At 47.0% G+C, this 21556-nt stretch overlaps 1 pseudogene across 1 annotated transcript in view; it reads left to right on the top strand.

The window, feature by feature from the left end:
* Nucleotides 1-21556, top strand: part of LOC124007394 — a 100729-nt pseudogene that overhangs the window by 26410 nt on the left and 52763 nt on the right. The window contains exon 2 of the transcript XR_006833920.1: nucleotides 6989-7179. The product of XR_006833920.1 is annotated as a spectrin beta chain, non-erythrocytic 1-like (transcript). The remainder of the gene's footprint in view (nucleotides 1-6988; nucleotides 7180-21556) is intronic.

The following is a 21556-nucleotide window of genomic DNA, read 5'->3' on the forward strand; positions in this document are numbered from 1 at the left end:
GTGTTGTACCCTGTGCCCTGTATTGGAGGCTGTGGAAGTGTGAGGGTCTGTGTCATAGTGGGTCAGGGTGTGTGTGTGTCTGATCCAATCAGGAGTGATTAGTCCAGACACTGAGCCCCAGCTCCTCCTAGCCATAGCAGGGATACACCCCCTTACACCCTCAGTCCCCTAGTACCATCTCCTTCCCCCTATTCCCCTCTCCCCCCACCCACCCATCACCATTCCCGTCATACCCCTGCTCCAAGTACAGGAAGTGGTGGTAGCCATGGCCGCCCGTTCGTCCAGGGGAACGCGATGTCCTCCTCTTGTTGTGTTGGCTCCAGGTACCAAGGACCAAAGCTCTTCCAGGCTCTAGCAGGGGCCTGGTCAGTCAGTCATCCCCAGAGGGCCCATCATGGCTGCCTGTCTGTCTGTGGGGAGGTAACGAGATCGGCGGGTCGCGGGGGTGGACTGGAGGGAGGCGTTGCCGACTGTTCCTCCTGTCTTGCTTTAATCCAAGGATAATGACTGAGTTTCTATTCTGAGCCACTTCCTAATCTGACTAATGGGATTTACCCTGCTTCTTCTTCTCGTTGTTTTGATATTTAAATGTGTGAGGAGTGGAGTGCTGCTTGCGCTTGTGTTACGTTATGTGGCGTCTGTGTGTTCTGTCCCCTTGTAGGCTGACTCATTGGGGCGGCAGGGTAGCCTGGTGGTTAGAGCGTTGGACTAGTAACCGGAAGGTTGCAAGTTCAAACCCCCGAGCTGACAAGGTACAAATATGTCGTTCTGCCCCTGAACAGGCAGTTAACCCACTGTTCCTAGGCCATCATTGAAAATAAGGAATTTGTTCTTAACTGACTTGCCTAGTTTTAAAACATTTTTTAAAAGATTTCGAAATGTGATTTCACCGTAAGGCCCTTGATGAAGTATGTTTTGGGCAGTGGAATAGATGGTCCTGTGAGATGTTATTACAGACCGCTTTATTCGGTCCCATCAATCTCTGTCACAAAGACTCACTGCCCTGGTCCATGTTCATCGAACATATTACATCACTAGCTAAGAGTCCCATGAATGCATAACCGTACATTCACTAGTACACCTCACCTAGTGCCGCATTTCCATGGAGACTTACCCCCACATCACTGTGTTGCCAGTGTTTTAAGTTAATATAAGCTCTATAGTGTTGTTGTGGATCCATTAGGCATGTGACATGAAACACACTGAGACTCTCGCTGCCGATAGGTATTTATCACAGTGGGAGGCCGTTCCTTTTATTACTAGAACAAAAGTGGTACCTGCTGCGTGCCAACCCGGGTTGCGACAAACCTGCCATTTGTACTTGTAGAAGATCCCAGACATTTTCCATACACACGCACACAAAGTGTATTTCTCCCAAATGTTGTCCATACATTTGTTTACATCCCTATTAGTGAGCATTTCTCCTTTACCAATATAATCCATCCACCTGACTGGTGTGGCATATCAAGAAGTTGATTAAACAGCATGATCATTACACAGGTTCACCTTGTGCTGGGGGACAATTAAAGGCCACTCTAAAATGTGCAGTTTTGTCACACAACTCAATGCCACAGATGTCTCATGTTTTGAGGTAGTGTGTCGTTTTTAGAAAAGTTTGCAGTACATCCAAATGGACTCACAACCGCAGACCATGTGTAACCACACCATCCCAGGACCTCCACATCCGGCTTCTTCACCTGCGAGATCGTCTATGGGGGAGGGGTGCTGAGGATTATTTCTGCCCGTAATAAAGCCTGTTCGTCGGGGAAAAACTCATTCTGAGTGGGTGGGCCTGGCTCCCCAGTGGATGGGCCCCCATGCCCAGTCATGTGAAATCCATAAATTAGGGCCTAATTCATTCATTCATTTCAATTGACTGATTTCCTACTATGACCTAACTCTGTAAAATCTTTGAAATTGTTGCATGTTGTGTTTTATCACTAGCGTTACCCATAGACTTCCAGTCATTGTGCTATCTACTATCATGCTGGCAGATACCCATAGACTTCCAGCCACTGCCAGTCACACTTCATATGCAATGTAGGCTATGGGATGGCTAAGTGCACAGGCGCAATACACACAACACTATTATAGGAATAGGTGGGGTTTAGCATAATTATGACTTTGTGGCTGTGGTAACTAGTGATGACCCTGATGGATAAACTTGGATCCTCTCAATCATGTGAGACACATTTGACAGAAGTACCGAACGTAACAAAAATTGTAGTACCAAACTTTTTTTTTTTTTCCGTGCAATACAATAGATTAGATTCCATGAAACAGCTGCCAAATTAGTGCAGTGTCCTTAGCTAACTAGCTATGTTGCGCTAACAAGAGAATATGCTAACAATGCTAACAAAACAATGCTACTGCCACCTTCTGGTTTGGAGTATTTTAACAATGCTGAGTGGCTGACGACTTCAAAGTCTTTGCTGTGTGAACACAAAAGAGATTTACTGCCGACACTGTTCAGACGTGCTAAGTACAGTTTGACAATCCTACCGGTGTCTCTGAGCTATAAGAACTCAGGAGAGCAAAATCAACAACCTCTGCTTCATCAAGACTGTTGCTTTGTTAGGGTGTTAAAGTACCGGTGGCCTGGCTTTGGCCCCAGGTAAAAGCAGGTCCACTGGAGCCATGGACCAGTGAGACACGGATGCCGGACCGCATAGATGGAAACAGACAAGTCTCGCCCTTTTGGGTAAAACACTGGGGTAAATCCTGAATGGAAATGCGCCGTAGGAGTGTTCTCTGAGCCCCTACAGACATCCTGCCCTGTCTCACATATAATATATCTTGTTTTAACACCCCATCCTCTGTTCTCTCTGTTTCTGGCCTCTGTCTATTGTCAGTTTATTTGGAGTAGGGACTGGGAATGGCAAATGTTCTTTCATTGTACTATGTCCACATTTCTTACCTTGACGCTTCCTGCTTATTAGAGGGAAACCTTTTTTTGATATAGCTGAGGGAAGACAGACTCAGGAGAAGAGACTGAATACTCCATGTGAGACTGAATGCTCAACACTGCTGGACATCACATTCTGCTGGATCTGCTGAATATATGAGACTTAAGTTCCTCTGTTTTTCCCAGACGGATCCGTCTGTATTAAAGGTGTCATTCTTGGAGTATGGATTTAGCTAGGCCTAATTGATGTCTAAATTAGGGGGTGAGTCAGTGTGTGCATACTTGCCTGCATGCATATTTACCACTATTTTGAAAATGGCTCTCGTATCAGGTCAACTCTCCTCTGGCAGGTCTACTCTTCCCTATTTCCCAGTTCATGTGGTAGAGTGGTGTTGACACTAACTCAGCGGATGAGGGGTCTCCTATAGCAGAGCATAGAGCAGCAGGAGCTGTCTATCCCGGTGGAGGGAGAGCGGCAGCATGCTCTGCCCCAGCCTTCTGGATTAAGACAGCCTCCTGCAGGGAGAGATGGAGCCTGGAGCAGAAGGCCTGCCTGGTCAGCCTGATTTGAGGACAGGGGAGCAGCCTCGCTATCGCTTCGACATAATGATCCCAAGCCTTAAGGCGTCCGCGTGCTTCCCATTCGAAACAGTTCGGAACTGTTTGTGCATATATTATGTCGACCCTTTAACGTTATTGTTCATTTTGGCCTTCGGCAAGGTATTTAAAATGAAAATAAACTTTTGTCCTTTCAGGAGGCCGAAGTCGACGCCCTTTTGTCTGATTGGTCAACAGTAGGGATTCTTCAATGATGTGTTTGTCATTTAACGGTAGACGGCACGTTTTCGCGCACATTTTTCACTTGATAAATAATGCACCAAACATCTTAGTTTAGATGTCAAGTTGTGCAACTATGATCTCTGCAAAAAACTTAAACATTTGTGACCGACGTCTTGAGTTATTTAAGGCGTCTCAAACGGTACTATTGGTACTTTTGTCTTGGTTTTTAAAGCCTTTTTAAGAGTGTATGCGAGCACACTCGTTCGCTTTGCCTGGCCTCGCTGAACCGAAGCATGTGGACGGCCTTTACCACAGCAGCCCTACTACTCAACCCCCACCCCTAGATCCCACTAAGAGCCTTACGACAGACACAAAGCCAGACACAACAGAACAAACAAACATGGCCTTGATAAACAGACAGATCCGATCTGTTATCTGTCCTCATAAACAAACAGGCCGTGTCAGCTAATGGGCCTTTTTTAACTGTCTGGGTTTCAATCTGAATAGATTCCCCACGGGGAGGGGAAGCCATATAGCTGTCAGAGAAGATAGAGGGGGTAGTCACTTTAGCCAGGGAGAAACCTGAAACCCCCCCCCAACAGTTAACCCACTGTTCAACGGGCCCCGAAGACGTGGATGTCGATTATGGAGGCCTCCCCCCCACATCTCTCTGATTCAGAGGGGGTTGGGTTAAATGCGGAATGCACATTTCAGTTGAATGCATTTAGTTGTGCAACTGACTAGGTATCTCCCTTTCCCCTCTCCATGGTGGGGCTTTAACTCTTATCGTGCCACAGCTTACTCAGAACACGGGGAAAGGAAGGAGAGGTTCTGGGAAGGAGCAGTGCACGGCCGTGGCACGTCTCTGTCCTCTCCTGGCTCCTGAGTTCAGTCATTACCCAGAGATCTACTTCTGGACAGTACATGGACGAGTTGGTCTCGTGCACCCACCCACCAACTCAGTGGCCTTGTGATTAGTTTCCGCCCTGAGATTGAAAGGTCGGGAGTTAGATCCTCGGCCGAGTCATACCAAAGACTGTAGAAATGGGACCTGATGCGACTCTGCTTGACACAGTTTTGGGGTAAGGCACTGTGATGTACACTCGCCCGGACAGGACGTTAGTCTTTGTACATCAAGCTGCCTCAGGCTACAGAAACAGGAGAGAGACTCCTGCCCCTATGAGCTGTTCCAGCTTGCACAACCCAAGGCTGGTACAAGGCAACTTACTTACCCACCCATCCCGCTGTATCGAACACCGTATTTGATGTCTGGATTTCAGATCCCTTGTACTTTTTACCCTTTTTTTCTCCCCAATTTCATGATATCCAGTTGGTAGTTAGTCTTGTCCCATCGCTGTAACTCCTGTACGGACTCGGGAGAGGCGACGGTCGAGAGCCATGCCTCCACCGAAACAGAACCCTGTCAAGCCGCACTGCTTCTTGACACAATGCTCGCTTAACCCGGAAGGCAGCCACACCAATGTGTCGGAGGAAGCACCAACTGGCCACCGTGTCAGCCTGCAAGCCCCGGTCCGCCACAGGAGTCGCTAGAGCGCGACGGGACAAGTCCATCCCGTCCAGTCAAATCCTCCCCTAACCTGGATGCACTGGGCCAATTGTGCGCCGCCTCATGGGTCTCCCGGTCGCGGCCGGCTGCGACACAGCCCAGGATCGATAACGGATCTGTAGTGACACCGATAGCACTGTGATGTAGCGCCTTAGACCGCTGTACCACTCGAAGGGCAGTTTTTCCCACTTGGATTCTGATGCTGTTGGTGACGATCAGGGATGTATGTTCTGCAGAGGCATATTGGTCAGGTCGGGTGACATTAGAGATGTACGATAGACAAACATCCATATTACAATAAATGTATAACGATCAATCAGAAATAAATTAAGATAATGTTTTGGGGAGGTGCTAGACCTGGGGCGACATGGACAAAGTTTTATATTGTGATAACTATTTTGCTCGAACAGTAAATACAACCATTTTTATATTTTTCTTCTGGGCTGTTACTTTACATTCATGGTAGGGCTCTAGAATTCTCTCCAGTGTCAGTAAGACAACTGAGGTCGTAGCCTATGATAAAAAGTAAGAAAAGTAAGCTATTCCATCTAACATATTGAGAGAATGCATGCTTGGTATTTTTGATGTGCGACCTGTCAAAATAGGATCCAGAATGATCGGATTTATTTTTTGGCTCTTCAGAGAATTTGACAACATCTTTGTGCATATCGCCCTATAATCTATATTATACACCATCTGAGGAAATGGGAACTCAAAACACCAGGCTAGATTGCCTCTTAAGAGGGGAGAAATAAATGATCTACTCTGAGAGAGCTGCGACTCTCCCCTCTGTAACTAGAACAGCAACGTTGCTTTGAAAACTGTATTTGTCCCAAAATAGCATTTTTAAGCAACGATCATATGCTTGTTCTTCTCAGAATGCATCTCTCCCTCTTCCATGTCACAGTGGCGAGAGTGAGTGATAAGTGGCTCGTTCACACACCAGCCAACAGCCAAAAGGGTACAGGCAGATACTTTCATAGCATTAGTCAACATAATGCATAATGCACTGTTGACCAAATAATGGTTTTAGAACCATCTACAGGAACGTTGTGTAGACAAATGACCTACGCACGCAAAATGCTTCAGGTAAGCGGAAGGTGGAGCAGGTAATTTTCGGTTTACTCTCCCAGTTCTAGGTGACATTGACCCTTGGCATCAGAAATTGGTGTGTGTGTGTGTGTGTTGTGAGGCGTGTGCGTCCTTCAAGCGGATTTCATTGAGAGACCTCACGGTTATACAGGTATTTGCTCCTCGCGCACGTGTGTGGGTGTGTACGTTTTTGTGCGCATACGAAAACCATAGGACTTTCTCATGAAGCTGCTCCTCTTGCCGAGTCGAGATAATACAATCAGCTTCTCTGGTATATGAGAGACGATGGCAATTTTAAATATTTATCTTAAGTAAACGGCCAGTTGCATGGCAGTTAAACTACAACAGGTGCCGTTTGTACCAAGCCATCCCTCACCTTTCTCCGTCTCTGCTTGGCTTCATTTTCACTATCTGTCCCAGCTGATATTTGCATCGGCCTTGTCATACCACGCTAGAAAATGTGGCAAATGAAAGTGTGAGACTATCAGTCTGCAGCTTACTGCGGGAGGTGTTAGAGGCTGAATTAAGGGTTCTCCAAAGTCTACGAGGGACGGGCAGATCTAAGAACTTTTTTGGGTGGGAACGTACCTCCACGTGGTTTCAAGGCACCTCGACTGACCCCCCCCTTCTCTGTTCCCCTGCAGGTTGGATGGTTTTCCCCCAGCCCCGGTCACCATCATGAGCACCATCTCTCCCACAGACTTCGACAGCCAGGAGATCCAGCAGCAGTACAATGACATCAACAACCGCTGGGACCTGGCCGCAGAGACCGACTGGGACAATGAGAACAGCTCGGCACGCCTCTTTGAGCGCTCGCGCATCAAAGCTCTGGCAGGTAGGACGAGGCCCCAGGTGTGTGTGTGTGTGTGTGTGTGTGTGTGTGTGTGTGTGTGTGTGTGTGTGTGTGTGTGTGTGTGTGTGTGTGTGTGACTAGTGTGTGTTCCCAGTCCACCGTCCTGTTGTGGAACATGACCAATGTTCGCTGGTTGCAGTAATGTGGAGGCCCAGCAGAGGGAAGCACCAGGCAGCCAGAGGCAGCATCGGCCACCTCTGTTCTCACTCTACCATTTTAAACAGACAAAATCTCTCTGTGGTCACACATACATACACGCACCCCTACTCACCCCTCAATGCTGGAAGCAGAAACTGACACTACGACTTCAAACCGTGGTATGTGATAGTATAGTGGTGAAGAGAGAGCGCTGTTTAAAAGTTTAGCCTCATCACACATTGAAAAGCAACCATTCTCCTTGTGGTAACAGACTCATTCAGACTGTTGGCTGTTTGTCATCTACAGTAGGTCACACTGAACTGACTAACAAACTAGTGTGACCTGAGTAGTGGATGTGTCTTTTCATATAGTATTTGACAAGGTGTGTGTGTGCGTGTGCTCTTTACTCATCTCCTGGGAATGCCACTGATACCATCTCCTTTTGGCAAGTAGGAGCTTGATGTGCACATTCTTCTCTCTGTCTCGCTCTCTCTCCTTCTACACTTGTGTTCTGTTCTTTCATTCTCTCACTCCATTCATGGGATTCCCCGCTGTGTTCTTATCTGTTGACTAATCCGCTGCTCCCCCTACACAGCGAAGGAGGTGCTAACATCCCCTGTGCTCAGGGTCATTTGCATGGGTTTCTCCCTTGTTTATGTAGACTCATCTATGCACAGCTAGCTCGAACTGTCACGTCCAGGCCTCCGTAGTCTGAGGATTAGAGTCCTCTATGTCAAGTGTAGTCTGTATCTACGGACTACCAGAGCACAACAGCACTGTGACTCTCATCAGCAGCACTCTGGTTACCGGTCTGATTCCTGCCATGGCCTAGGAGTGCCTCCTTTCCTCAGCTGTTCATTTGAATATTTCCTGCTTGTGTGTTGGTGTGACTCATCCAACTGTGTGTGTGTGTGTGTGGCCTAGTAAGATCTGATGTCTTCACAAACCTGTCTGGAGTGTGCAGGTAGGAACCAGGGTACGACACACTGACAGACTCTGAGCTGTCAGAGGGACGGGGAGTAGGGAACACAGAGGGTGTAATGAGGCCCTGTGTAATGAGGCACCAGAACACTGATGCCACTGCACCCCTGTCTCACTGGGCCATGGTTCCAGTGGACCCTGCTCTGACTTGGAGCCAAGGCCTTAAGTACTTTTCAGTTGGTATTTACAGAACAATGGCTGACGGAACTAGATCACCTTCTCACAAAGCAACAGTCCTGAATGATACTGAGGTTGTTGATTCTGCTCGCCTCAAGTCTTTAGTGTCACACTCCTGATGGAAACACAACACTGGAGCTACATTAGCATGAAACACTGCCGGCCCACTGGTGTGGGGTTAAGTGTCATTGGAAAAGCACAGCCTCAACTCTTAACACCGTGACCTGCGGAGAGAGGCATCTGGTTGTTCTTTCTCGATCTCTTGCCCCCCCCCCACCACATATCCTCACTGAGAGGAATGTGCAGAAGACGAACAGAATAGACCCTCTAGCAGCATCAGTCTACAGGCCTGTCTGGGTGATACTCTACATCCTCCTCTATCGTCCATTCGGGGGTTTTAGTATGACCTCTGTGCCTTTTGCAGGGGCAGGAGTGTGCTGAGCTGCGTGTGGGGAATGTTCCCGGGCGCCTCTCTCTGCCTGGGTCTTTGCGGAGGAGTTGCAGGATGTGGAGATGTTTACTCTCAGCCCTGCCAGTGGATCGCTCCTCTGCTCCCCCCTCACATGGTTCACTCCCCCTCTCCCTCTCACTCCTCTGCCCCTCCTCACATGGTTCACTCCCCCTCTCCTCTCATTCCTCTGCCCCCCTCATGGTTCACTCCCCTTCTCCCCCCCCCCCACATGGTTCCGCCCCCTCTCCTCTCGCTCCCCCCTCACATGGTTCACGCCCCCTCTCCTCTCACTCCCCCTCTCCTCTCACTCCTCTGCCCCACCTCACATGGTTCACTCCCCCTCTCCTCTCTGCTCCACTGTCTTGCTCATGTCCGTAGAACGGGCCATTATCTGTAATTGCACCGTGCTTCATACAGGAGCTCTTGCCGAATGCTTCCTCGTATACTCCCCCCTCTTTTAGTTTTCACAAGTTGCAGAAAAGGGTTGTTTATCCAGCTCTCTGTACAGCAAGCGGACGAGCTGTTTTCTAGAGGAAGGAAGCTTCTTTATCCCGAGGCGTGAGCACAGTTACACACACACACACACACACACACACTCAGACCTGCACTCATTACAGGCCTGCATGTTAAGAGGGATGTTTGGTATTTTGTCAGGACAGCAATGAGCGCACCACCGAGCTCTCCTCTCATCACCCCCTGGCGACAGATTCCCTTAGCCCCCCCCCCAGTGAGAGGCCTGCGTCTGTTCTCTGGGCCTCATTAAGCCACTTCCTTCTATAAAGTGCTGGTCACTCTGAAAACCCTGGCCCCCTAGATCTTCTAATGAGAGTAGGCCGCAGGGCTCCTGTACTGTACAGCCTTAACCCAACCAAACCCAAAGTAGTCCAAACCCAGCCTGTAAAACAACAGATCTGAACACGTTCCCCATGGACAGGGCAGGCTGTACCCTTACCTTACCCCCACACCTTAGCGCGCACCCATTCATGCTACACACACACACACACACATCACAACCGCTGCGACCGGACTCTGATTCTGACTTGCTAAATACCACACAGTTATAAACACTTGAACCCCAAATCCCCCCCTTTCCCAAAAACACTTGTAAATATTGAACTATAAATTCTACCTTCCTGTGTTATACTTAAGATACAATGTTTTATTCTATTCCACTGAGCCGTTTACTTTATGTTCATAGTCTTATCTGTTCTCATTTCTTATTGTTGCATTGTCGAGAAGGAACCCGCGTGGAAGCAACTAGTTAGACGGTCCTTCTGTAGCTCAGTTGGTAGAGCATGGCGCTTGTAACGCCAGGGTAGTGGGTTCGATCCCCGGGACCACCCATACGTAGAATGTATGCACACATGACTGTAAGTCGCTTTGGATAAAAGCGTCTGCTAAATGGCATATATTATTATTATTATAACACGTGTATCCTGTACATGTGTATGACGAATACAAAACTTCAAACCTGTATCCTAGGGGCTCCTGTATGAGTTAGCACAGCCACTTGCTCTGACCTGACTTGTGTGGAAAGGACAAGGGTCCCCCCCTGACATTTCATGTAAGAAAGCTCATTTAATTTGTTTCTAGTGAACAACGCGGCTCTGGTGTGTCATATCCAGGTCACTGGAGGACAAGCTGCCGCTGCAGCTAAGTGTTGAGCACAGTACCGAGAGCACTGCAAACGGCTGTCATGTCCACTTATTTCTGAGGAATGCATCGACATTTTTATTTTGGTAGCGTTAAGTCGTTGTGTTCATGTGTATGTAGACATGCGGGAAATCGATGCTTCGTTTTTGATTTGGTGGGCCTCAGTGGACAGTGATTGAGCACACACACACACACACACACACATTCTCTCATCACACTCCGCTGCTCAGGCAGGAAAGAGCGTGTTGCTGCTGCTGACAGTTTCTCAACTACTTCCTTCCTGTCTTAACGCCTTATTTTAGTCCCGTGAAGCGGAAAGAGAAGCGAGTGATCGTGTAAGACTGAGACAGAGGATGAGAACAACAACCGTAGATGCTGGCTTATGTGACACCTCACTGGCTGACCACACCTCCTACACTACCACTGTGGCATTGTGACGGATTGGAATGATCCGTCTTCTGCCTCTCCCTACTGTACCTTGCTGAATGGTTAAGTCCACCTCACCACTCCTCCACCCGCCCCCCACCCCCCTCCACTGATCCAGCCCATCCACCCGCTCTTTTCTCAGGCTCCTCCCTAAAACACACCTTATGCAAATGTCACAGCTTTCCGTGAGCAGCAGGCTCTGTTTACACAGCTATCCGACCACAGCCGGTTCTCCTGTTGTGCTCAAACAAGGTGTGTGTGTGTGTGTGTGTGTAGTGTGTTTGTGTGTGTGTGTGTGTGTGTATGAGGCGGAATGCGCGCTCAATGTTTTGGAGGGAAGAGCCAGTGTTCATTTGACTCTGAATGTGAAGAGGAGAACTTCTACTGCTCTAAAGGTTTCTACTTTGCTCAGAGAAAAGGAGTGTGGCACAGATTCCAGAAGAGGTGAAAGCGACGAGAACATTCTGCTCTTAGTTTTGTTTGGAAAAACTCCTGCACCTCTGTGAAAGGTGGAGTGAAATCAAAGGAGGATATTCTTTTTTTTGTACGTGGGGGATAGCATGGCGTGCTCTGCTCATAATCTCTGCTAGAGGAGAAGGACTGGGATTTGACGAGGGAAAGCGATCCATTAAAAAAGCACATTTTGAATCCAACAGACCTTTCCTCAACCTAAAGCCTGTAGCTTCTGTAGTAGAATCTACAGGTAGATAGCTAGCTCCTGTCCTGTGGACAGCCCTGCTGGCCCTGTGCTATGCTGGAGAGCCCACTGGCCCAGCCACGCTGCAGAGCTCCATACCTGAGGTTGATTTAGGCTGAGCGGGAGGGAGAGAGCGCTCCAACATGGAGCTGGACCACCAGCGAAACAGGGAGCCCTGTCTCTCCCCGGCGGCGTTTGTTAACCAGGTGCAGTACTCCAACATCCTGGAGGGGAGATTCAAACAGCTGCAAGGTAAGAGCTTACTAATAGTCTGGCTCTTCCCTGGGGCAGGCTGGATTAACACTTATTCTGGTGGCTCCTAAACCTGCTGGAATAAGAAATGGAAAGTCTGTAGAGCTTTTTGGCTCCTGATGTAATATGTTATTGAGGGTTAGAAAGTGCAGAAAGTCCATCCAAAAGTCCCCAGTTCAGAGAGATGGAGAATGAAGAAATGACTCCCGCAAATTGATTATTTTTTTTTTTTTCTTCTTTATTCCTGTTGTGCGTGGTCAGCTCTGGCCCCACACCGTGTCTCCGTTTTGTGTGGCCTGTGTTTGAGTATAGCGCAGGGGGCTGTGTAGCTCCAGGCTCCTGGCCCAGGTCTGGCCTGTTCAGGGTAGTTAGAAACACTGGCTGGCCCGACAGACCAGCTCCAACTGATCACCAGGCCACCTGGCCCTCCATATCCAATTACAGGCCTCCGTCAGTTGCCTAAGCCATGCGTGGTCATGGGCAAGGAAGTCACCATTGCCATAGTAAGAAACACAATCAGACGAGTACAACCCAATAGCTGGTTCAAATTGTTCAGGGTAAAGGTTTGAAGTGTTTACCCAGCAGCGATCCATTCCATGGGGCCTCCCCTTGTGTAGATCTGGTGATCCCCCTTTTCAATAGAGCCATAATAAGGTTGAGGTGCTGTAGCAGACTAGCAGTAAGGATCAGTATGGGTTACTGGGTATTTGGTTTGTTTATTTTGTCTATCTGGGTGGGTGTGTGTGTGTGTGACCAGGTGTGCCTGGCTCCTTTTGAGCTGCACACCTCCCTAGCATGTGGCCATTAGGCAGGGTTAGATTAGCAGAAGTGCGATGCAGTCAGTCAATGAAGTTATCACTAAAGAGCATTGTGTTTCATCTGTTTGTTTTTTTTACTCTTAAAGATTTTAAGAAACGCCGTCTGGGATGGAGCATTTTCAAGGAGATGACTTGTGGTGCAAGTCCACACACCCTACATGTTTGATATTCTTTGTGCTTGAACGATATTTCACCTCCCGGATTGGGCAATCTGCCCAGTGTCACTAAGGCAGACGCGCAGGGTTTTGTTTTATTTGACTTGAAATCCCCCAGGGTGTCATGACCTCCTCTTTCCTCTGTTCAGTCTGTTTGAAGTCACCCCCCTTTTTACCAGCCAGTAGGATCTTTCTCCATGATAAACCTGTTTGTCTGTTAGCTTCTCGTGTTCAAAGAAAGTGTTCTGTGTCTGTGACACTCATTCCATCTGCTGGTAGGTGCTGGTGTATCCAAGCTAAGCTTTAGGTACAGGGTCTACACAATGACTTTAGGTGGAGATAAGAGTTATGTAGTGCACGGTGGGGGTATACTATCTTACATGCCCCTTCACTTGAAAAGAGGGAGCCTAAATCCCACCAATCAGTGTGAAGTTCAGCGTTAAGGAGTGGTAGCTCTGCGCCTAGCAGGATCCTCCTCTCTTTCAGATGGCTTGTGTAAAGTCTGAAATTTGCCTCCGAGTCTGACCTTTTTTTGTCAATCATCTCCAAACAGGAGCTCAGTCTGCTGATGCCAGATGAGATGTACACATCACTCGCATACCGCTCGCATTCACTTCACCCACATACCCAAAGATATGAGGTGACAGCATTTAAGTCAACTGTTGACAAACCATTTATTCTCTTAACAGAGCAGCCTGCAGTCTAGACCTATAGCAAGGATCTAGACCTATAGCAAGGCTGATCAGAAATGTATGAATGGGGTTTTCTGCCTAGTCCCGATCCTTCCCACTCTGCCTCCCGATCCCACCTCACCAGTCCTCTGTCTGTCCATGGCATCGCCACCACCCACCCCCTGTAGACACACTTAGGCACCACACTAGAAATTCCAGTCTGACTGCACTTGAGGCTTATGCTTCTTCCTCCCTCTGTTCTTCTCTGACTGGGGACAGGAAAACTGGCCTGTCTGCTGGGACCGCAGCAGTGCGATAACACACAGCGAAATATTTGATTGACATCGGTACACCATAGTTATCGTGTTAATGAAGGCGTCACTGAAGTGATAGGGATGGTATGCTAAAGAAACGGAATGTTTCCTCATTCTTGTTGCGTCACCGTCCCTCAGGCGGTGTGTTTTGCGTTCAAACATGGGGATCAGTAGGCCGTAGGTCACACAGGACAGGAATGTTCGAACCAGTGATAGTCTTTGAGAATTATTTGTGCCACCGTCGTCATTAGCCAATGTAGCAGGGCACATACATTGCCTTCGGAAAATATTCAGACCCCTCAACTTCTTCCACATTTTGTTACGTTACAGCCTTATTCTGAAATTGATTAAATGAAACATTTTCCTCACACACAATACCCCATAATGACAAAGCTTTTTTTTACAAATGTATTAAACATAAAAAACAGAAACCTCATTCACGTAAGTATTCAGACCCTTTGCTATGAGACTCGAAATTGAGCATAGGTGCATCTTGTTTCCATTGATCATCATTGAGTTGTTTCTACAACTTGATTGGAGTCCACCTGTGGTAAATTCAATGGATTGGACTTGATTTGGAAAGGCACACAGTTGACAGTGCATGACAGAGCAAAAACCAAGCCACGAGGTCGAGATAGGATTGTGTCGAGACACATATCTGGGGAAGGGTACCCAAAAGTGTCTGCAGCTTTGAAGGTCCACAAGAACACATTGGCCTCCATTTTTAAATGGAAGAAGTTTGGAACCACCAAGACTCTTCCTAGGGCTGGCTGCCCAGCCAAACTGAGCAATCTGGGGAGAAGGGCCTTGGTGAGGGAGGTGACCAGGAACCCGATGGTCACTGACAGAGCTCCAGAGTTCTTCTGTGGAAATTGGAGAACATTCCAGAAGGAAAACCATCTCTGCAGCACTCCACCATTCAGGCCTTTATGTGGTAGTTGCCAGACAGAAGCAACTCTTCAGTAAAAGGCACGTGACAGCCTGCTTGGGGTTTCTCAAAGGCACTTAGACTGACCATGAGAATCTAGATTCTCTGGTCTGATAACACAAAGATTGAACTCTTTGGCCTGAATGCCAAGACGCGTCTGGAGGAAACCTGGCACCATCACTATGGTGAAGCATGGTGGTAGCAGCATCATGCTGTGGGGATGTTTTTCAGTGGCAGGGACTAGGAGAGACGAGTCAGGATTGAGGCAAAGATGAACAGAGCAAAGTACAGAGATCCTTGATGAAAACCTGCTCAGGACCTGACTGGGGTGAAGATTCACCTTCCAACAGGACAGCAACCCTAAGCACACAGCCAAGACAATGCAGGAGTGGCTTGTCCTTGAGTGACCCAGGCATAGCCCGGACCTGAACCTGATCGAACATCTCTGGAGAGACCTGAAAATAGCTGTGCAGCTGTGCAGCAACACTCCCCATGCAACCTGACAGAGCTTGAGACGTTAGGTTAGTGTGTGTGTGTGTGTCTACACTTTGTAGCCGTTAGTGATGATGCTAATGATAACCTTCTTATGATAGAGATCTAAAGATTTTTCCAAAAACCTTTTTATTTAAACGTTAACTACAAAGTAGCATGAATTTGCATGAATCCAGTGGCTATGTATTCTTTCAAACTCAGCAATAACATGAGCGCTACAGAAACATCGCTAACCAAACAACAACAGTCTCTTGCTGGTGCGCACTTGCATTAACTTCTTTGGGGTACCCCCCCCTTCTCAATTTCCGCCAAAAGACATACCCTAATCTAACTGCCTGTAGCTCAGGCCCAGAGGCAAGGATATGCATATTCTGGGTATCGTTTGAAAGGAAAGGAGAATATAACACAATAGATCTGGTAGAAGAAAATACAAGGGAATAAACATACATTTTCTGTTTTTTATTGTTGCTGCATCATCTTTTACATGACCAAGAACAACCAAACATACAGATAGGACCCTGTGGATGATTTGAATGAAGAACATAAGATGGCAAAAATAGCGGAGCAAAGTTTTGGACAGAACTTCAAAAATGAGCGAGCTACATGACATTGAGCATGAAGTCACCCAGGTGTCACACACAAATGTACCCAAGTGGCCGAATTGGTACAGTGATACATTTTGAAGGAAATAACTATATACAAAATAAATAAATGCTATTCTAACACCCCCCCCCCCATTTTTTATATATATATATATCAAATAAATAATAATAAAACAAACCATTAACAACGTTAACTATTTACTTATTTTCTATTTACAATATTGTGAAGACCTTCAGTCCTCTACACAATATTGTGCTGCTGGTGCCGTGGCCCATAACAGTCTCTTTCTGCTGTAAAGCAAAGGCTTACTGAACAGGTGGTTCAGGTGATGGGGCATTTCCTGTGACAAAGGGCACAACGACGTCTCCCTACTGTGCCCTTTTTGCCCTGAGGTACATTCATGCCGGCAGAGATGAATCTGGGCAGGTGAACACCACTGGTTGGAGCAGAAGGGACAGAGGTAGAGGGGACAGAAGGTGGTACAGTGGACTTGCTGGAGCTAGCAAGCTCCTGGATGAGCTGCTAGCTGTGAGTTGGGGGGGCTGTCCACAGCTCTTAGCCATTTCCTTCTGGAGGATGAAGGCATTCACCACAGCAATGTCAATGAACTGATAGAAAAATGTATTCTACCATTTCATGGTCTTGTGTAAAACATTGTAATATCCTATCAGCGCATCTGACAGGTCCACACCTCCCATGCCCTTGTTGTAGTCCTTCACAGCAGCTGGAATGGGGACATTTTTTGTGGTCCATGCCCCGCTACCATCCTTCACACGCCTGACGACATAATCTACACTGAAGGACTTGTGGATACTGGAGCACATTACCACCTCTCTGGTATCCATCCACATCACAAAGAGCAGGCCATCTTCACGGATCCATCGCATGGTACCCCGCTCAGCCCGCTTAGGCATGTCATTCACCTTGGTTTTCGGAAAGCCCACTCTGTTGGTCCAAATCGTGCCACAAGCCCACACATCCAGCTTCCTCAGGTCTGCGAACAGGGTAGGGCTTGTATAGAAGTTGTCCACAAACAGTTTGTAGCCCTTCCTCAGGTCTGTAACAGGGTAGGGCTTGTGTAGAAGTTGTCCACAAACAGTTTGTAGCCCTTCCTCAGGTCTGTGAACAGGGTAGGGCCTGTGTAGAAGTTGTCCAAACAGTTTGTAGCCCTTCCCCAGCAGTTGAAAATCCAATAACTCCATAACGGAATCATAACTCAGTCCATTACCGGTAGCTAAACTGTTTTTCCCCTCATAAACAAAACAAATTGCTAGTGTAGGCACACGCAGAATCAGCCAAAACAAACAGTTTGTAACCCCATTTGGTTGGTTTTGTTACGCATGTATTGTTTGAGGCTGATTCTGGCCTTTGAGGCTACCATCCTCTCTTCGATGGACAGGTTCTGGGCGGGCTGAAAATAGGTCTTGCAGGCCTCAACGATGTTGGGGTAGAGAGGTTTGGTTTTTGCACAGCCTATCAAACCTTGGTGTGCCTCTCTTCTTGACATTCTCCCCATCAACTTTTTATAAATTTATTTGCAAATTATGGTGGAAAATAAGTATTTGGTCACCTACAAACAAGCAAGATTTCTGGCTCTCACAGACCTGTAACTTCTTCTTTAAGAGGCTCCTCTGCCCTCCACTCGTTGCCTGTATTAATGGCACCTGTTTGAACTTGTTATCGGTATAAAAGACACCTGTCCACAACCTCAAATAGTCACACTCCAAACTCCACTATGGCCAAAACCAAAGAGCTGTCAAAGGACACCAGAAACAAAATTGTAGACCTGCACCAGGCTGGGAAGATTGAATCTGCAATAGGTAAGCAGAGGGACCAGGACGACTGCTCCGTGTAAAGGAAAGAATGAATGGGGCCATGTATCGTGAGATATTGAGTGAAAACCTCCTTCCATCAGCAAGGGCATTGAAGATGAAGCGTGGCTGGGTCTTTCAGCATGACAATGATCCCAAGCACACCGCCCGTGCAACGAATGAGTGGCTTTGTAAGAAGCATTTCAAGGTCCTGGAGTGGCCTAGCCAGTCTCCAGATCTCAACCTCATAGAAAATCTTTGGAGGTAGTTTAAAGTCCGTGTTGCCCAGCAACAGCCCCAAAACATCACTGCTCTAGAGGAGAGCTGCATGGAGGAATGGGCCAAAATAACAGCAACAGTGTGTGAAAACCTTGTGAAGACTTACAGAAAACGTTTGACCTCTGTCATTGCCAACAAAGGGTATATAACAAAGTATTGAGAAACTTTTGTTATTGAACAAATACTTATTTGCCACCATAATTTGCAAATAAATTCATTAAAAATCCTACAATGTGATTTTCTAGATTTTTCTTCTTCTCATTGTGTCTGTCATAGTTGAAGTGTACCTATGATGAAAATTTACAGGCCTCATCTTTTTAAGTGGGAGAACTTGCACAATTGGTGGCTAAATACTTTTTTGTGTGTGTGTGTGTGTGTGTGTGTGTGTGTGTGTGTGTGTGTGTGTGTGTGTGTGTGTGTGTGTGTGTGTGTGTGTGTGTGTGTGTGTGTGTGTGTGTGTGTGTGTGTGTGTGTGTGTGTGTGTGTGTGTGTGTGTGTGTGTGTGTGTACAGGGAACATAATCACTATGGTGAAGGGCTGTTCCATTCCATGTTTATGTAAAATAAATATATATATATGCCATTTAGCAGACGCTTTTATCCAAAGCGACTTAGTCATGTGTGCATACATTCTACGTATGGGTGGTCCCGGGGATTGAACCCACTACCCTGGCGTTATAAGCGCCATGCTCTACCAACTGAGCTACAGAAGGACATTTACATTTACATTTAAGTCATTTAGCAGACGCTCTTATCCAGAGCGACTTACAAATTGGTGCATTCACCTTATGACATCCAGTGGGACAGTCACTTAACAATAGTGCATCTAAAACTTAGGGGGGTGGGGTGAGAGGGATTACTTAACCTATCCTAGGTATTCCTTAAAGAGGTGGGGTTTCAGGTGTCTCCGGAAGGTGGTGATTGACTCCGCTGTCCTGGCGTCGTGAGGGAGTTTGTTCCACCATTGGGGGGCCAGGGCAGCGAACAGTTTTGACTGGGCTGAGCGGGAGCTGTACTTCCTCAGTGGTAGGGAGGCGAGCAGGCCAGAGGTGGATGAACGCAGTGCCCTTGTTTGGGTGTAGGGCCTGATCAGAGCCTGGAGGTACTGATACAGCTCCGTAGGCAAGCACCATGGTCTTGTAGCGGATGCGAGCTTCAACTGGAAGCCAGTGGAGAGAACGGAGGAGCGGGGTGACGTGAGAGAACTTGGGAAGGTTGAACACCAGACGGGCTGCGGCGTTCTGGATGAGTTGAAGGGGTTTAATGGCACAGGCAGGGAGCCCAGCCAACAGCGAGTTGCAGTAATCCAGACGGGAGATGACAAGTGCCTGGATTAGGACCTGCGCCGCTTCCTGTGTGAGGCAGGGTCGTACTCTGCGGATGTTGTAGAGCATGAACCTACAGGAACGGGCCACCGCCTTGATGTTAGTTGAGAACGACAGGGTGTTGTCCAGGATCACACCAAGGTTCTTGGCGCTCTGGGAGGAGGACACAGTGGAGTTGTCAACCGTGATGGCGAGATCATGGAACGGGCAGTCCTTCCCCGGGAGGAAGAGCAGCTTTCTTGCCGATTCAGCTTGAGGTGGTGATCCGTCATCCACACTGATATGTCTGCCAGACATGCAGAGATATACCTGGTCATCAGAAGGGGAAAGGAGAAGATTAATTGTGTGTCGTCTGCAAGCAATGATAAGAGAGACCATGTGAGGTTATGACAGAGCCAAGTGACTTGGTGTATAGCGAGAATAGGAGAGGGCCAAGAACAGAGCCCTGGGGGACACCAGTGGTGAGAGCGCGTGGTGAGGAGACAGATTCTCGCCACGCCACCTGGTAGGAGCGACCTGAGGATGCCCAACTCGGAGAGGGTGGAGAGGAGGATCTGATGGTTCACAGTATCGAAGGCAGCCGATAGATCTAGAAGGATGAGAGCAGAGGAGAGAGAGTTAGCTTTAGCAGTGCGGAGCAATACAGAGGAGAGCAGTCTCAGTTGAATGACTAGTCTTGAAACCTGACTGATTTGGATCAAGAAGGTCATTCAGAGAGAGATAGCGGGAGAGCTTGCCAAGGACGGCACGTTCAAGAGTTTTGGACAAATCACACACACACACAATATAGGCAATGTATACTTTACACATTTCATTACAGATGATATTTTTATATATTGGAAATCAAATAAAATATTTAAAAAAATCTCAAATGAATAATATTTTATATTATTAATTTCGAACAATGACATTAGCATTAGAGTTTACCAATCCAGCATGGCATCCTCGCCATGCAGCAACATGTCTTCTGCCTGGGAGTCAAAACTAGCTTCGCTGAGAAATTCATCTTTCTGAAGCACCTCGCTCTCGCTGTATCTATTTCCTCTATAATTTGGGTTAAATCTGTATACCTAGACTTTGTTTTAGCTTTTCCTGATTTATTCGGCATATTTTAAATATATAAACTTGTTTGAAAATGCTATTGAATATGTACTGCTATGCATAACACCCGTGGCTCCGTCAAGTAGAATTTGCAATGGTGAATCAACCTCTTTTACGCCAGAGTTTACGACAAAGGCTGGTCTTCAAACGTATAACCATTCCATATTGCCGTTTACCTCTGCTCATTGGCTATCTTCCAAGCTAGATTTCAAGATGATCATTGGGCCAAAATACAGTCAATCAACGATAGACCGGTCCTACCATTGTTGCGCAATGATATCATTGATTGGCGTCTTCAAATCGGTTTGTTTCGGTCAATACGTCCCGGGAAAAGAACCATCAAGTATGGTTGTGTTACTAACAACCAGAGGATTGCAATGAAACCAACCATGACTGGATAAACGTTTGTTTAGTGTGTGTAATTACCACGAATGCATCGTCCAAAGTTGAATGAGACGGAAATCATGACTCAAGCGGTTTACAAATGTTTCGTGTTAGGCTATAAAAATGTATTTTATCAAACAAAACGAACATTCACTGTGTAGTTAGGACACTTGGCATTGCCACCAGAGGAAGATCTTCAATGATAAGCTATTTATTTTATTGTTATTTCTAACTTTCATGATGCCAATGCTTGGTTGGAAAATGCTAGTAATACTTGTGTGTGTGCGGGGTGCAATCCTCAGATGTTTGCTTTCGTAGTAACGGCTTTTTGAAATCTGATTAAGACGTATCTTACGTCATTTAAAAGATGAACATGTATTTACAAGAATGTTTACTATAACAAATGGTGTATTTAGAATGTTAGCTCTCTGCAGTCTCACCGGATGTTGGCCTGGTGGGACGTTAGTGTCTCACCCTTTAACCGCTCTAGGGTAGGTATCTACACTTCTTCTTTTATAAAAGAAAAATTCTCCCAGATCTCAAAAGTTGTGGACTTAACCTCAAATGTTGTTTTTCTATGTATAAGGCAAAAATGGAATTTGGGGAGAAACTCAAACGGAATCAGGTAAAAAATCAACTGATTTTCTAGGGCCCTATTTGCAGCTGTTTCTCACGACAGTACAGCACAAATCTGGTGAACTATG

Source organism: Oncorhynchus gorbuscha, linkage group LG02 (assembly GCF_021184085.1).
Source record: "Oncorhynchus gorbuscha isolate QuinsamMale2020 ecotype Even-year linkage group LG02, OgorEven_v1.0, whole genome shotgun sequence".
In the NCBI taxonomy this organism is placed as follows: Eukaryota; Metazoa; Chordata; class Actinopteri; order Salmoniformes; family Salmonidae; genus Oncorhynchus; species Oncorhynchus gorbuscha.